Consider the following 15,331-nt stretch of genomic DNA (forward strand, 5'->3'; position numbering starts at 1 on the left):
CCCTGGGCTCCCCGAGGCGGTGGCCCCCGCCGAACGCCCCCAGCCCCAGGGAGCCCCGCGCCGCGCCCCCGGCCCCCGCCCCGGCCCTGCGCCGCCGCCGCCGCCGCCGCCGCTCCCTACCTCCGCCCGCCGTACCGCGCCGCTCCGCGCCTCGCTGCGCCCGGCGGCGCCCTGGTTACCGCGCACAACGCAACGCCCCGCCCCGCCCCGCCCCGCCCGCCGGCCCGCGGCGCGGAAGCAGGTGCGGGGGTTGGGAGAAGGCGGCGAGCCAGGCGCGGACGCGGGAGCCGTGCCCTTGCGGCGGTCCCCAGCCGCGGCCGCGCTGTCCCTCCTCCCCGCCGCCGCCGGGCACCCCCCGCCGTGCCCCGGAGCCCGCTGTCCCTGGCGCACCGTGGGGGGCCGCGCCCCGCCCCGCCCCGCCGCGGCTGCAGCAAGGCCGGGGCAGCTTGTCCGGGGGCGGCTGCTTTGGCCGCCGTACCGGGCAACCGGCGGTGGTGGTGGTGCAGCGGCCTCAGCGCCGAGTCTGGCGCCCCCCGAAACGCGCTCTGGCGAGTAGCCAAAAGACTTGGGGAAATGGCGGTGTGGAGCTGTCACTGCCGATTACTCTCAGCACACACCACTGCGATTATCGCCGCCCTGCGCGGCGTTCGGCCGGGCATTACCTTCGGCGGAGGCTCCAGCGCATCACCGCGCGCCGGGCGGGGAGCTGCACGCGCAAACCGGGCTACCGGCGGTTACGTAACATCAGCGGGGCCGGCAGCACGGGAGGGGGCTGGCGGGGGGCTCCGCCGCCCCTGCGCTCGGACCGCCTGTGCCACCGGTGTCACCTGCCGCTCCGCCTCTTCAAATGACACTGCGCAACCCCCGGGAGCTGGTTATGCTTTTTCCCTCCTTCGGTGTTACGGTCACGGGCAAAGCTAGCTTGGTGCGGGAGGCAGGGGGGGATTTCCTGCTGGAGAGATGGCTCATCTCTGCTCTGTATCATTGGGAAAGAAAACCACGCATCCAGAGCTGAAAGAGAGAAGTTGGGAGAAACGGTGCCGACGTACCTCTTAGTTTTCATCTTTTCTGGCAGTGCTGCAGTGCTTCTACAGCATTAGCGCGCAGGGTATTTACTGAGTGGAGGGATGAAGTCTGGGTTCGGCAGCAGAGGTTACCCAGCATCATCCCTTCCTTTAGCACTACTCATGTAAGCATGGGCGCTACCCTTGACATATGAAGACTTATAGCACCTGTCCCGACACAATACACAGTTACAGATCACACGCTTGGAGCCAGGTATGTGGAAGAAGCAGACATACCAGGAGCTACAGCAAGGTTTCTTGTGAAACTGGGGTGTATGTATCTAGGTCACCTCCAGCCATCCACAAAAATTCTCTCTTCCTGACAATGAGTGCAGCCAGGCATACTGGACCTGAAATTTTCCTCCTCTTGAGGGTTTTCTGTCTTCTGTTTTGGTTTTGTTTGTTGGGGTTTTTTTGCTCAGGAGGGGAACAGTGAAGCCTTTTTCATCCAATGCTTTCGTACCTCTAGCGTTTGTCCTGCTGCTTTGTCTTAGCCCATGCCAGCTGCAGCATCAAAGATGGCAAAGGAAGTGGCTGCTGACATGCTTCTGGGTTTCCCCTTTCCACGTACATCTTTTTGCTGAATAAATTCCTTACTTTCCTGTCTCTTTTAGAAAATGGCATTTTATTTTACCTTACTAGGTTCAGAGTAAGAGTATTAACATAGGAAAGAGCGTCTTCACTACAAAAGCTCAGACTTCATATGATAACAGTACTATCATTTGAAGCAATTAGCAAAGTATGTGCTAGTGTAAGTCTCCTTCGTTCTTTAAACTGAAGCACTATATGCTGCACTTTAAATCTTCAGCTAAAATGATTGAGGTATATTCTGCCTGTCAGTTATAGCAGGAATCCCACAGAGACCTTACTGATTTCTGTATAGTTATTTTGAGTTTAATATGTAGAAAATAAGATGTGGCTTATTCAAATCTCTTCCTCTCTGTGTATTACACAAGAATATAATGTCACACCAGTTCATCCTGTTTGTTCTTATACCAAATAATCAACTCCAGCTGTGGGCAGAGCTGGAGTCCTCCTTGTATAAAAAATATATTCCAAATTAAGGTCGTAGCTGTTGAAAGCTTCATGCACTTATCCAGATTTTTTTGTTAGAAAAAAATTGTTTTCACTATCCTAGGGACAATGCACTACAGTTCATCACCATTACTTTTCATGTTTTGCTTTTAATTGTTAGCAAATCACAAACTGAAGCTGTTGCTACTAGGTTGCTTGTAGATTGGCCTTCTGGAAGGAAAGGGGATTATATCTGCTAATATAAAGGAGTTCTGGCAAGGGGTCACCTTACTTCCCATGCATGCTCTGTCATCATGTCTGGGAATTTGGGAAAAGGAAAAGCTAGAAACATATTCAGATATTTTGATTAATTTAAAATTAATGACATCCTTATTCTAAGCATATACTTGATTCCACTATGATGTTAAACATGCTTAACATTAAAAGGTCATATTAACTGAGGATTCTTTACTAGATGTTGTCATTGATTAGAGCAAGAAAATTACTTCCACTGTAGAGACAAGAAAGAAAATAAAAAGAAGTCTAGTAACTTAGGTAATTAGAGGCCTCTTACTGTGTCCAAAGTGTATTACTTAGTGTGCAGCACACTTCCAAGAGCACTCAGGTAAGAAGGCCTCAGGTAAGGACAGGTGGCAGCCAGATGAAGTGCCCTGGTAGAGAAGTCCAGGCAGGTACCAAAGGGCAGTGTCCCTCCTTTAACCCCATGTTCTGAGTAATGTGGTGAGCCATTACAAACTGCAAGGAAATACAGCCAGTATCACCAGTGCTGGCTCCGGACAACACAGCACCACTGAGAGCTGCTGCTTTTAGCTGAGACATGAGTGAGGTCTTTGGCACTGAAGAATTCAGGGCACTCTATCAGCAGAGAAATGCTGCCTTTAAAGGAGGTAAAGTAATGTGTTGGTTTGCCTCACTGTTGAATCACTCTGTGCTTGATCCAATTCTGATCGCCAGACTTCAAGAAAGATCTAAACTGAGTAGATACAATCCAGAGAACAGCTGTGAGAATGGCGGAAGGTCTAAAAGACACAGTCCAAAAAGAAGGACTGAAATAGCTGTTTAATCTAGAGACTAGAAAGTGACGGGATGTATAAAAGCATTCAAAACCATAAAGGGGCACTACAAGTGGAAGGGAATAATCCCTTCTCAGTGCCCACAGTGCATAGGACAAGAAGTAATGTGCCTACCTGGCAGCAGGTGAGATTGTCATATGAGAATCTTAGGAGGAAATAAAGCTTTACACCACATACTGTAAGAAGGAAGTGAAATTCACATCAGGAGATTTTAAAGTACAGACTAGACAAGCATCTTCCTGGAAAGCATTTTTATTTTCTTGATTTTGTCGGGGTGCAGAACAGGATATCTCTTTAGGTCTCTTGATATCTTTCAAGTCCTTTTGCTGCGACTCATGAACATTGAGGCTGGTTTGAGCAACAGAGCATACCCTTTTGTCTGCAGGTTTTGCAGCAAGCAGTAATTGCCACTTCCTTCCTGTCCTAAACTGCCACACAGTACCAACGTGCAACCTTAAAACATTGCCACACACCTCATGGGTGATGGGCGCGGTTCTGCATCTCCGTTTCATGCACTGAATCAAGTGTAAATGTGTAAGCTGTATAACTGTACAAATTTTTCTACAGAAAAGTTTTGCATATTTTATATAGATATATTTGTATGTGTTTATGTTTTATATTTAAATGTAACAAAACTTGGGTGAACAAACTTTGACAATAAATTAAAGATACAATTAGAAGCCAGAGAATATGTCCCCTCTAACATGAATTATACTGAATTACATGAAGTATGGAAACAAACCATTTAATTTCCCTTGCATTGTGCTGAAATGAATGAAAGTAACAGAATGAGATTACACAAAAGGGAAGTGGGAGCAGAAAAGAATTCGGGGGGGGGGGGGGGGGGGCGGGGTGTGGGTGGGAAATCATCTCCAAAACAAGTATATAATACCATGGTATACGATATGGACTTGTAAGTGAAGTTATCCAACTTCTAAGAGCTTAGAGATGCCTAATTAGTATTTAAAGATCTGTAAATTTACAGAATGAGCTCAGTCTAGCATATGGCAAGAGTCGAGCTAAAATAAATGGCATTTCTTTCTAATCTTAGTCACCTCATTATTGTCAGGAAACTCGTTATATCTATTTGAAATCTATTCCTGTGCCAATTTTTTCTCATTTATTCCTCATATGCTACACTAAATTGGAAAACACTTCTAAAACTGCAAACTCCTAAACATGAATGTAAAGTGGATACCCCGATATAATTTAAAAGAAGACTGAAAGGTTATTATTTAAAGGTCATAAGCAAGCAGAAGTAATACTGATTTAAAAATCATATACGTTCTGTTAGGAGCTGCCAAATCCATGAGCTGAATAGCAGCAAGACTGTCACAGATCCACAGGCCCACATCCAGCCAGCTGCAAGTCTAAGTGTGTACTCCCAAAAGGTGCATATACTCACCACAGACATACACATATATACATCTGGCTGCATGCACAGTTCAGCAGGGACCAGAAATAAAGTGCTCATGCAGACACTAATGACAAGACTGGCCTGATCCTGTTTCCCTCCTGTCTTATCAGGGTGAAAGCTTGTTAGCGGGTAATCGATGTGAAATATATACATCCACAAAGTGTGGATCCCACCAGTAGCTGACTCAATTGAGACAGTGCCTGGCCCCTGGATCCCAGTCTTCCCTGCTGCCGGCACCTGGGCATGACAGCTCCTGACGACCAAGCCCTGCTGCACCTGCTGGTACAGACCTGCTTACACACACATGCGCGTGTACACGCCCACACACACAGAACGGTCATGGTTGGAAGGCACCTCTGGAGATCACCTAGTCCAACCCCCTGCTAAAGCAGGTTCACCTACAGCAGGTTGCACAGAGTCATGTCCAGGTGGGTTTTGAATGTCTCCAGAGAAGGAAACTCCACAGACTCTCTGGGCAGCCTGTTCCCGTGCTCTGGAACATCCACGTACACACATTCCCGCCTCACTCCACCATCCCCATGGCCTTGCTTGAGCCGTTTGGTCTCTCCAGCAGCTGACCCTGGGCTCCTTGCCCCTCCTACTTGCCCATCACACAGACAACTCTCCAGTGCAGACATCTCTCCTGCAGCTGGTCCAGACCTATGGCCCTACCAGATCTTATTCCCCCAAGCAGCTGGCCTGGACCTCCTGGTCCCTCCACTAGCCAACTCTCAGACCCATGGTCTTTCCAGTATTACAAACACGTCAATATTTAGCTTCAGCTTCTTATCCTGCTTTCTGGCTGATGGAGTTTGATGTGTGTTAGTGATCACAGGCATTGGCATTCATGCCCATGCATGCCACATACCCTCCAGTCACTCCCAGTGCTGGCAGCAGAGATGCATGGGCCACCACCCCCCATGGTCCAGCTGCTGTACACACCTCTGCACACAGGATAGGGAGCCCCTCACCCAGGAAAACCCCTAGAAATGGAGTTTAACAAGAAGCCAGGGCATACTTTTTTTTTATCTCCTTATCCCCATATTTCCCCACACTCCTTCACCTACTCTTGTGCCTCCAGGCTCCTGTGTGTCGTGAAGTCTTTAAACACATAACCTAACTTTTTTTAAACAATGCTTTATCTTAGAAAAAGGAAAAAAAATCTGCTTAAAAATTCAGTCGAGCATGATCTTGGTAGTTCTGGGTTAATGGTTAACGATGGTGGAGGTCTTTTCCAACCTAAACGAATGATTCTGTGATTGTATGATTTCATGGTAAAGTCACTTGACAGGAACCAGCAGTACAAAGCAACGTGGTTGGATAGTGCCACCCTGTGGACTGTATCGAAAAGTTCTCCAGTGCTGGGCTAAAAAGGTGCAGGAACAGTAAGAAACTCTCAGCTGCTAAAACTGTATTTTGAATTTCCTTACATGCTAATAGAGACAAGATGTCTTTGGCAACTGTGCCTTTAAACAGCACAGGGCAGAATTTCAGCTGGCACCAGTCTCAAGCAAACATGCACAAATATCTTAACAGGAAAAGTCATAAAAACTCGGTGAATTACCTTCTTCTGATGTAACACCAGGCAGAATAATTGCATTTCTTTACTTTGCAGTTTTAAAGGTGTGAATGGAAAAATAATTTATCTTAAAATGTAAAGAAATTAAAATAATTGCTTCCCTGAAGTACAATACTACAGTCAAACAGCAGTGACTGATCTCTGTCACTGTCATTATGCTTGCAGTCCCAAGTCTATATTTTCTGACTTCTGTGCTGGTCTTGATACAAAAATATATCAAAAAAACTGTTAAAAATATTGTAAATATGTTAACTATTTTAAATGACAAGACACATCTGAGCCAATGTGTACTTATGTGTGTGAAAGAATTTATCCAAAGTCTTTCCTGACCTCATTTTGAATATATCTTAAATTCATTAGGTAAGAGAATCATCTTGGTATTCATAAGAACTTTCACAGCAGAAATCTGTCATGTCTGTGCAATTACTCTTACCAGATATTATTTTCTACCTTTTGGTGTTGACAGGTAGCACCAGAATTTCTTCTGTAGGGAATCAGGATTCTCACATGAGACATCCTTGTTTCCCATCATGATAATTTTCATTCAGGAGAGTGAAACTCTATGTCTTGTAAAATAACACATAATGAATCAGAAGCTTGGTGTTTTTTATGAAAAGCTGAAGCACAGAGAGACTTCTTTTTCAGATGGTGTTGTTTAAAACAGCTTTACAACTCTTGTAAAGCAATGCATGTTTAAAAGAAGAGTTTTAAGAAGCAGGAGTATTACAGAATACAGAGTGTGAAAAATAATGCTTCCTATGTGCTCTTCTGCACTGGAACATTTATTTCAGGAATATATGGTGTTACAATGCAACAACACAGAATGTAGTTAAAATTCATCACAATAATTATCTAGTAAATATGCTCCTCCACTAGGACAAGAAGTCCCAGTGGAACTCTTTCTTGCTACCTCACTGCTTCAGGTGAGTATCTTTTTCCTGTCTAGAGCAAATCATTGCTAAGTGATGTGCTTGGAGGGACAAACAAACAAACTTTTGGAATAGTGCTTCTCTTGATAAAAATTTCTCCTGTGTCTCTCTGACCTCCAAAAATTAAGATTGATAGCTGAAAGACAAGCTCAGGCAGCCCACTGGTGATTTATGCCCTTACAGTGTTTTGCAGCTTCCCCTGCCTAGCTCCAGAGCATTTTTGCTTTGACATTTCTGGCAGAACATAGGCTTAAGTTCAAGGCTCTGAAACTATGCTACGCTTTTAACCATAAACCAGGTAACGTGTCCAGTGGTCCAACTATCTTGAACCCTCTGTAGTCCCACAAATACCACTGCTGATCCAACTGAACCTGAACTGTGAGTCCTGAATGTAAGGCAGAGCCTACCAGGTTCTTCTGTCCTCTGATCTATGCCTTAACTTGCAGCTGTACCGGTAAACCACCTGGTAATCTTCAGAATAAACTAGGGAGGACCCAGCGTTGATCCTCTCTGAATCCTGGGGATTTTTCTGTTTTCTGTTGTCTTCTGATGAGTACCATATTAAATGCTTTCCATCCATCTTCTCTTCTCTCATCTCAAAATTCCCAGCCCAACTCCAGTCGGCTCAGCCCACCCCAAGAAAAATCCAAACAGCTTGCTTTCTGTTGCTGAGGAGTAGGAATGCAGAGTCTGCCTGCTTAGTTAATTGACTGTTCTTTGAAAGAAGGTGGCAGTAAGTGATTAATCAGCCAGTCAGAGGGTATTTTCTCTGATACTATCTGAAGATCAGACGTAGGTTGTCATCACCAAACAGGAATCTTTCATACTATATTCCTGAGAACTGGCCACACTTGTTTCAAGAGACATGTGACTATCTTTGTCTTCGAAACTGGAAAGTGGAAGCATTCTTGCTGACATTAATCGCCCTATGACTGCTTCCCCTTACCCTTTGTGATGGTTGTCTAGCTAATGAATTCTCCACAGTGTTGCCTGTTTTTTTAATCTCAACCCATGCCCTGTCATGACAGTCTGATTTCTGCCTTAGGACTGTTTCCTAATCAGTCCAGAGCTCTTTGGTCAGGATCAGGTGATCTTAACGGAAAGGGTCAGCAGTCATTTCTGGTGTGTGCTCTTCAATTCCACATTTTAGTCTTACCAAACGCTTGCTTTCTTAAGTTTGACTGGCCCATATCAAGTAGTCATATTGTTAACTGCTTTACTTTTGTAACTGTGTGCTTCACTTCTGTAAGATGTCTGTTCCCTTTATATTTTTACAATCTCTTATAATTTTATTTCCAATCTTTTTAATTGTTCAGATCATCATTGTAAGTCAGTGTAGTTCAATGTACTAAGGCAGACCTCTATATGCTAAAAACCTGCTTCAGAAGTCTTACATCTTAGAAGTTCTTGTCCCCGGGTCTTTTCCAGAATGAATCAGGAGTTATTCTACTGAAAGTTTCATCAGTGTAAAACTGAAAGTATGTATGAAAGCGTACATGAAACCAGTATCAAACTCGTTGTATTTACTGGTAAATTATTTTCTAGATCTGGAGTTTCTGCAGTCACTCTGTGCTTGGATGTCTGGGTCCACAACTCCTGGCCTTTACAGTTCAAGTTTAATTAAGCTTACCCTCCATAATACCAAGGCATCTGAGAGCAGTAAAAATTAATGACCTGTAATAGAAAATGGTAAATTAATTATTCACCAGTTTCCAGAGGTCAGTAATTGTATTTCCATTCTCTGTGGAGTTCTCTGGTTAGCTTGCTGAGGGACTGGGGTGCTCAGCAGCATGGAGGTTACAGGTACAGATATGTGGGGGGGGTGCTTGGGAGAGTGACAGTAGCAGGGATTGTCAGGGGTTGGGGACTGGGATGGGGATGACTTGGATGGCTAGATGGGTGAGGGCAAAGGTCCGGACATTTGTGGCTCTGAAGTGTGCTGACATGTCTAGATTTACAGCAATAAGAAGGAAGGGATATAAGGGGGGAATGACTACTGCGGTCATCCATCCGAGCAAAGTTCTTGTAGTTAGTTTGGGAAAGAAGTTCTCTGGGACTTGCAAGCGTGCTGAGGGAAATACAGCTTCCTTGCCAGGACACTTGTTGGAAGAAGGGTTCGCCGGAGTCAAGAAGACGCTCAATATGAGTTATGCATCTTGCTCAGCTTTATTAGTTTCTAACACTACTTATATAGAACCGATACACATGCATATTCGTAAAGCAGAAATATAATTGGTTAGTAGTCTCTAAACACGCGCGGTTCTCACACCCCTAATTATCACGACTAAAATAAGCATTCTGTCCATGTAGCTAACTGTGTTGCTGTGCTTCAGCCTTGTAGTTTGTTACTCCCTATTTTCCCATACCGGTCCCTATCTTTCTTGGCCCTGCACCTGCTTTCCCAGCAGCTGTAGCTTGTTACAGCCACGGCCTGTTGGCACAACATAATTACTTGGTCTCGGGATTCAAGAATAGCTCAAGGCTACCTTTCTTGTTAACTTCAGCACAGCAACTTCAGTACAATTCTGATTACAGGCCTATTCTAATACCAGGCCTGGACTGTGCAGATCTTCAGAGATTCTAAGGCCATGCTTCTGCAGCCATTCTTCTACAATTCCCCCTTTTTCTTTTGCACAAGCCAGGCCTGATTGGTTATGTTAAAAACTACTCTCTTTAAACAAGAAAAAACACAGCTAAAAACTAAAAGCATTATAATAATGATTATAACAAAGCATATTCCTTCCATCAATAATGTCTTTAACCAACCTGTTATGCCCAATCCTCTCAACCATTCATCAAAGGGATTATCATCAACAAGAATATGCTTCGTTTCCCTGCAGTTGTGACAACTTCTTGTGGATAGATATGGAATGATCGGAAAGGTTCACACAACACATCCCTTCAAAATCCTCACAACCGTGTCCATGAGCTAATAACAAAAAATCTGCTGCAGCTCTATTTTGTAATGTAGCATGCCTAACACTATCTATGTCAAGCGATAATGAACTTAAAATCTGTGATGTAAGATTAAATTGCTTCTCTCCCCAACACGCTAACCTTTGTATATTCTTAGCTTTTAATGCAGTCATTGCTCCTGGCATAAATATGGAGGCTAAGACATTTGTTGTTACAGACTGCAGATTGACTCAGTTATTACATGTTTCATCAAAGGTACGCAGTGCCCTCCATGATCTATGAAATTGTGGAGTCATTATCAATAAGTCTTTCATATGTGGAGCGAAGTTAAACGCCCTAAATAACATGGTCCACCGACAGGATTCAAAGGAATCCCTGTCCATGCTCTTTCTCCACATATCAAAAAGACTCCCAGTGGCAACTGATAGCCCCCTGATACATTTACATGTAAGCCTCCAGCTTTCAGTTCACCCCAATTAGGTGAACCCGTTAAATATTGAAACTTTGTATCAAACTCCCATTCACCTTGTCCTGCTAGCCACAATCGCCACGGTTCACCAAACCAAATTACTCCAGTGCCATTTCAGGGTTGAAGTGTTGGTACCGTGTCCTTGCATTCTGGCATTCCCGTTGCAGTCACGTTAATGTATTTAACGGGCGTAATGCTACCTAATAGGTCTAACTCCTGCAATGGCAAATGATATGGTCGATTCAAATTCTCAATAACCATTTTCTGCCACGCTGCATTATGCATAGAAGGCCAAACAAATTGCCCATTCGGACTCATACATGTACCATTCTGATTGGAAGTCAGATCCACTGTTTTAACATTTCAAAAAACCATCAAAATTTGTTTCATTCTCTTGCAGGGGAATACCAATTAAACAAGTTCTAAAGGGGTTGTCTGCTTGCTGCAAACTTAAACAAAAGTCTGTTACCCCCGTGATATTTGCCCATGTCACCCATATGTTTGTTCTAGGCAAGAAGTCAAAAAATACCTTGGCCAATGGGTAAAAAATTCATCAAGACCGTAAACCAAGACCACCACTTAAACATGTTTAGTCCTACAGTTTCCACCTTTTTTTTTTTTTTTTTTTTTTTTTTTCATTCCACCCCACAAATCTGTGCTTTCACAGATTCTGATGATGTATACTGTCTCCAATCAGCATGGTATTACACTAGTTGTATGCTTTCTCTTGTTTCATGCCCGGTTACAAATCAAACACATACACTCTTTACACCATTTACATTTAAGCTTTGGCTTACAGAACTGTTTTACCCCACAGAGCATACATCAGCACAATACCCACGGGTTACATCCCTTACAACATAGACATTTTATTCCGTCTGCTCACTCTGAGTCTTCTCTTCTGTCTTCTGATCTTGACATACAGGTCGCACAAACTTGCTAGGGACCCATATAGGTCCTTTATCTGTGGAGATACAAAAATAGCCTCTACCGATCAATCTCTCTGGATTAGGTCCTTCCCATACACCTGAAGCCATATTTTTATACAGAACATTCAAACCAGGAACTGTAGTTGTTTGGTTCCCTCGCACCGTTTGGTGATGTATAACAACAGGTGGTCCCTCTCTATCCTCCGTAAGGGAGAGATAGTTTAAGGTAAGAACACATTAGTCAACTGTTTAGTTACGTCTATGTCCTGTGATACTTTCTGTTTCTGAAGATAATCCTTCAGGGTACGGTTTGCCCTTTCAACAACTGCTTTCAGTTCTAAGGTTTGAAGGTTGTCCCGTGGTTCACCGGTGATCACGTGTTTCTGCCACTGATTATCGGATTGCCAAACATACGCAGCCTTCTTCATCTTTTGACCTGCATCTGTAAACACCGTTGGCCCTTTAGCTGGTCTTTTTGAGCATAACGGTCTCGCAATCCACTGATAATGTTCTAACATCTTCCAGAGAGGTCCTTTTGGCTGGTTGTTGTGTACAACACCTGTATAACCCATCAAGGCTTCCTGTATGGCTGTTGAATGTCTCAGAAGCCATTCGTAATCATCACCACAGACTGGAATACTGATATCTGCTGGTTCAGTCCCATCAATTTCAACAATCCTGTCTCTTCCTTTTCTCACCAAGGCCGCTACTGCTTCAGGGCGACTTAAAATACGATGTCTGGGTTGCAATGGCAAAAACAACCACTCTAAAATGATCGCCATATTTTCCCCCTTTTTCTTTTGCCATTGCAAAATAAGGGCAAAAGGTGGAGCGACAACATTAAAACCAAGAAAGATAAAGGATGATTTGCCATTCGGTGACCACACCAGCCAGTCTGAATCTTGTGGGACACAACTTTCAGGGCAGCCCGCTGTTCTGGTGAACAAGTTTGAGGACTGTTGGCTTCGGTGTCATGCAACCAGGATCGGAACAGTAGCAAATCATCATTAGTGAGTCTCTTTGTGTGTCATCAGGGTGTAAAGTAATCGTGAAAAAGACAGAGCAGTCTTTCAAGTCTATCACAACAATTTGCCAAATCTGAGGGATCATCATAAAAAGTGGAAGAGCAGGTTGCAACACCCCAATCACTAAAAACTGATCATTAATCTTCCATAAATCATGTCCCAATTATGTGCATCAAGATTATTAATCAGTACTGGACAAGCTAACGAGCTGGTCACCTGCCATTCTCCCTCCAAAACAGCATCACGAATAACACCAAACCAACACTGTAGAATTGGATCTTTTCTCGAGTTCAGCATTGGCAGGGTAGTTGGGCTAACTGGAGGAATTACAGGTATTGAAGTAGTAGGCAGGTTCATTTTAACTCGCTTTTCCAGGTTTCTTAATTTATCTATTACCTCCTGTAAGGATTTCTCTGTATTGTTATCACAAGGTTTCTCCCCGCCTTCTTCCTCAAACCTGTCCAATGATGTTTCAGGACAAGGAGGAACTTTCGGTTTTTCTGCTTTCTTATCTAAAAGCTCCGACACTGTCAAACACGCAGGGGCGGACATACCCTTCATAGGACGAGTATGCCCAACTCCGAAAAGTGTAACCAAGAGAGAAGGCTTAGGTGATTCACCCTTCTGCTCCACCGGCTTTTCTACACATCTCTCCCCAATGCTTCTATGGCTGCCTCCGCTACTTTTTTTTTTTTTTTTTTTTTCTTTCATAATTTCCAGAGTGTTAACTATCGACCGCCACCCCAGAGGCAATTTCCCACTTCTCTCCATTCTGCAATACTAAACAATAACGCAGGCTCGGGGATCTTACTCTTTTTTCATGCCCAGCGAACTAAGGTCTCCACTTCTGTCTCTTTAACGCCCTCCCCTCTCTTAAGGAGGATGTCAGTTAACAGTTTAATAGCCACGTCTAATTCCATCGCGGTCTTCTCAGAGCTCTCCCCTTTCACAGAAAGGATATCAGTGCAGAGAAGCCCTGCCGCGATTTACTCGTCAAGGCCTTCCGTAGTGCCCCTCCTCCCCCTCACAGAGAGGAATTTAGCGTAGAGTCCTGCCGCAATCTATTCTATGTGGTCTTACCACCGGCGGGGGTGTGATCTGCAGCTCCACACTGAACTCTGGACTCCCCTTTTTGCCAGCAGCTGGGGGGATCCGTGGTGGTGGGTGGGTGGGCGAGCGGGGGGAGCTGCGGGGCACGGCACGGCACCCTGGCAGGGCGCGGGGAACTGTGCTGGTGTAAGAAGCAATCTGGCTAGCGAAGTACAGTCACTGGGTGTCATGATTTCAGAGTCAAACAAATAAGTCAACAAGTGTTTGACTGGTTCAGATTGTAATCCATATCGTGTAACGGCTTGTCGTAGCTGCTGCATAAATTTCCAATCAAAAGGTTTCCACAGAGCGGCTGCTGAACCAGCAGGTAAAGCAGTAGTCTGCACCGGACAAGCAACAGCAGAAGCAGCTTCCCACTCTCCCTCCAATATAGCGTCTCTTACAACCCCAGACCAACGACTTTGGGGAGAGGCAGGGTGGAGGATAACACCTTCCTGGGTCAGGATCTGAACATCACGACCAGCAGTAGGCAGACGGCATTCAGTCAATTGCTGCGGCAAGTGGTTTAGGGTCTGGTCGGGGGGTTTGGTTCGGGGACGGGGGATCAGGGCAGGTGCAGGTGGGGTGGGTTCATTTTCTTTATCAGACTCCGCGTTCTCATTCAGAGGCGCACTCGGACCCGCCGTAGTACCCTCGTCCTCATCTAACGGGGGGGCGGCTCTCGGTAGCTTTCAGGGTGGTACGGAGCACCCGTTGCGGTGGCACCCTCCGGAGATGGTGTCGGGTGTAACAGCTCTGTTGCAGATTTTTTAATGGGCACAATTATGCCTTTTGCAGACGGAGCGCCTAGACCAAATAATCGGGTAGACTGCGACTCGGTTTCCTGACCGAGGAGGTCTGAGGCAGCCATAGCCATTCTTTTCTCCTCAACCAGGGATTGTAAATGGTTTATGACCTCCCGGCAGGCAGTCCCCAAGTCCTTGGTCGACTTGCTGCCACTAAGGATCGTATCGCAAAGGGAATCCCCGACCTCTCGCCACTCAGTCACACTAAACAACAATTGCGGGTCTTTTAAGTGTCCATTTTCAGCTGCCCACCTACAGAGCTTGTGAAGCTTCTTAGTGTTCACGCTAGCTTCTTACTTAGCAAGAATATCAGTTAATAGCGTGAGTGCCTCTTCTCTTTCCATCATTGAGGAAAAAACGGTCTTACCGGTGCAGGTGCACGCACAACGTCAATGCCGGATTCAGACGCCTTTATTCCTTACAGATGTCTTCCTGCTCGAACTCTTCACAGCGACTCTCAGTTTTGCAAAGCCCACCATCGCGATGCAAAGGCAGAGTTTTTCCAGCAATTACCAGCTTTCCTGTTGTTCGGGTGCCAATTGTTGGAAGAAGGGTTCACCGGAGTCAAGAAGACGCTCAATATGAGTTATGCATCTTGCTCAACTTTATTAGTTTCTAACACCACTTATATAGAACCGATACACATGCATATTCGTAAAGCAGAAATATAATTGGTTAGTAGTCTCTAAACACGCACGGTTCTCACACCCCTAATTATCACGACTAAAATAAGCATTCTGTCCATGTAGCTAACTGTGTTGCTGTGCTTCAGCCTTGTAGTTTGTTACTCCCTATTTTCCCATACCGGTCCCTATCTTTCTTGGCCCTGCACCTGCTTTCCCAGCAGCTGTAGCTTGTTACAGCCACGGCCTGTTGGCACAACATAATTACTTGGTCTCGGGATTCAAGAATAGCTCAAGGCTACCTTTCTTGTTAACTTCAGCACAGCAACTTCAGTACAATTCTGATTACAGGCCTATTCTAATACCAGGCCTGGACT

At 45.1% G+C, this 15,331-nt stretch overlaps 1 protein-coding gene across 15 annotated transcripts in view; it reads right to left on the reverse strand.

Moving 5' to 3' along the window:
• Nucleotides 1–194, reverse strand: part of SYNE1 (spectrin repeat containing nuclear envelope protein 1) — a 316,992-nt gene extending 316,798 nt beyond the window's left edge. For 13 of the 15 annotated variants that reach the window (XM_056344232.1, XM_056344222.1, XM_056344234.1 and 10 more), the window contains exon 1: nucleotides 121–193. The gene's annotated coding sequence lies outside the window, so the exon portion shown is untranslated. Of the gene's footprint in view, nucleotides 1–120 lie in introns of all 15 variants that reach the window. The other 2 variants (XM_056344229.1, XM_056344228.1) reach the window with 1 other exon arrangement.
• Nucleotides 195–15,331: the final 15,137 nt, after the last annotated feature.

Source organism: Falco biarmicus, chromosome 6 (genome assembly GCF_023638135.1).
Source record: "Falco biarmicus isolate bFalBia1 chromosome 6, bFalBia1.pri, whole genome shotgun sequence".
NCBI lineage: Eukaryota > Metazoa > Chordata > Aves > Falconiformes > Falconidae > Falco > Falco biarmicus.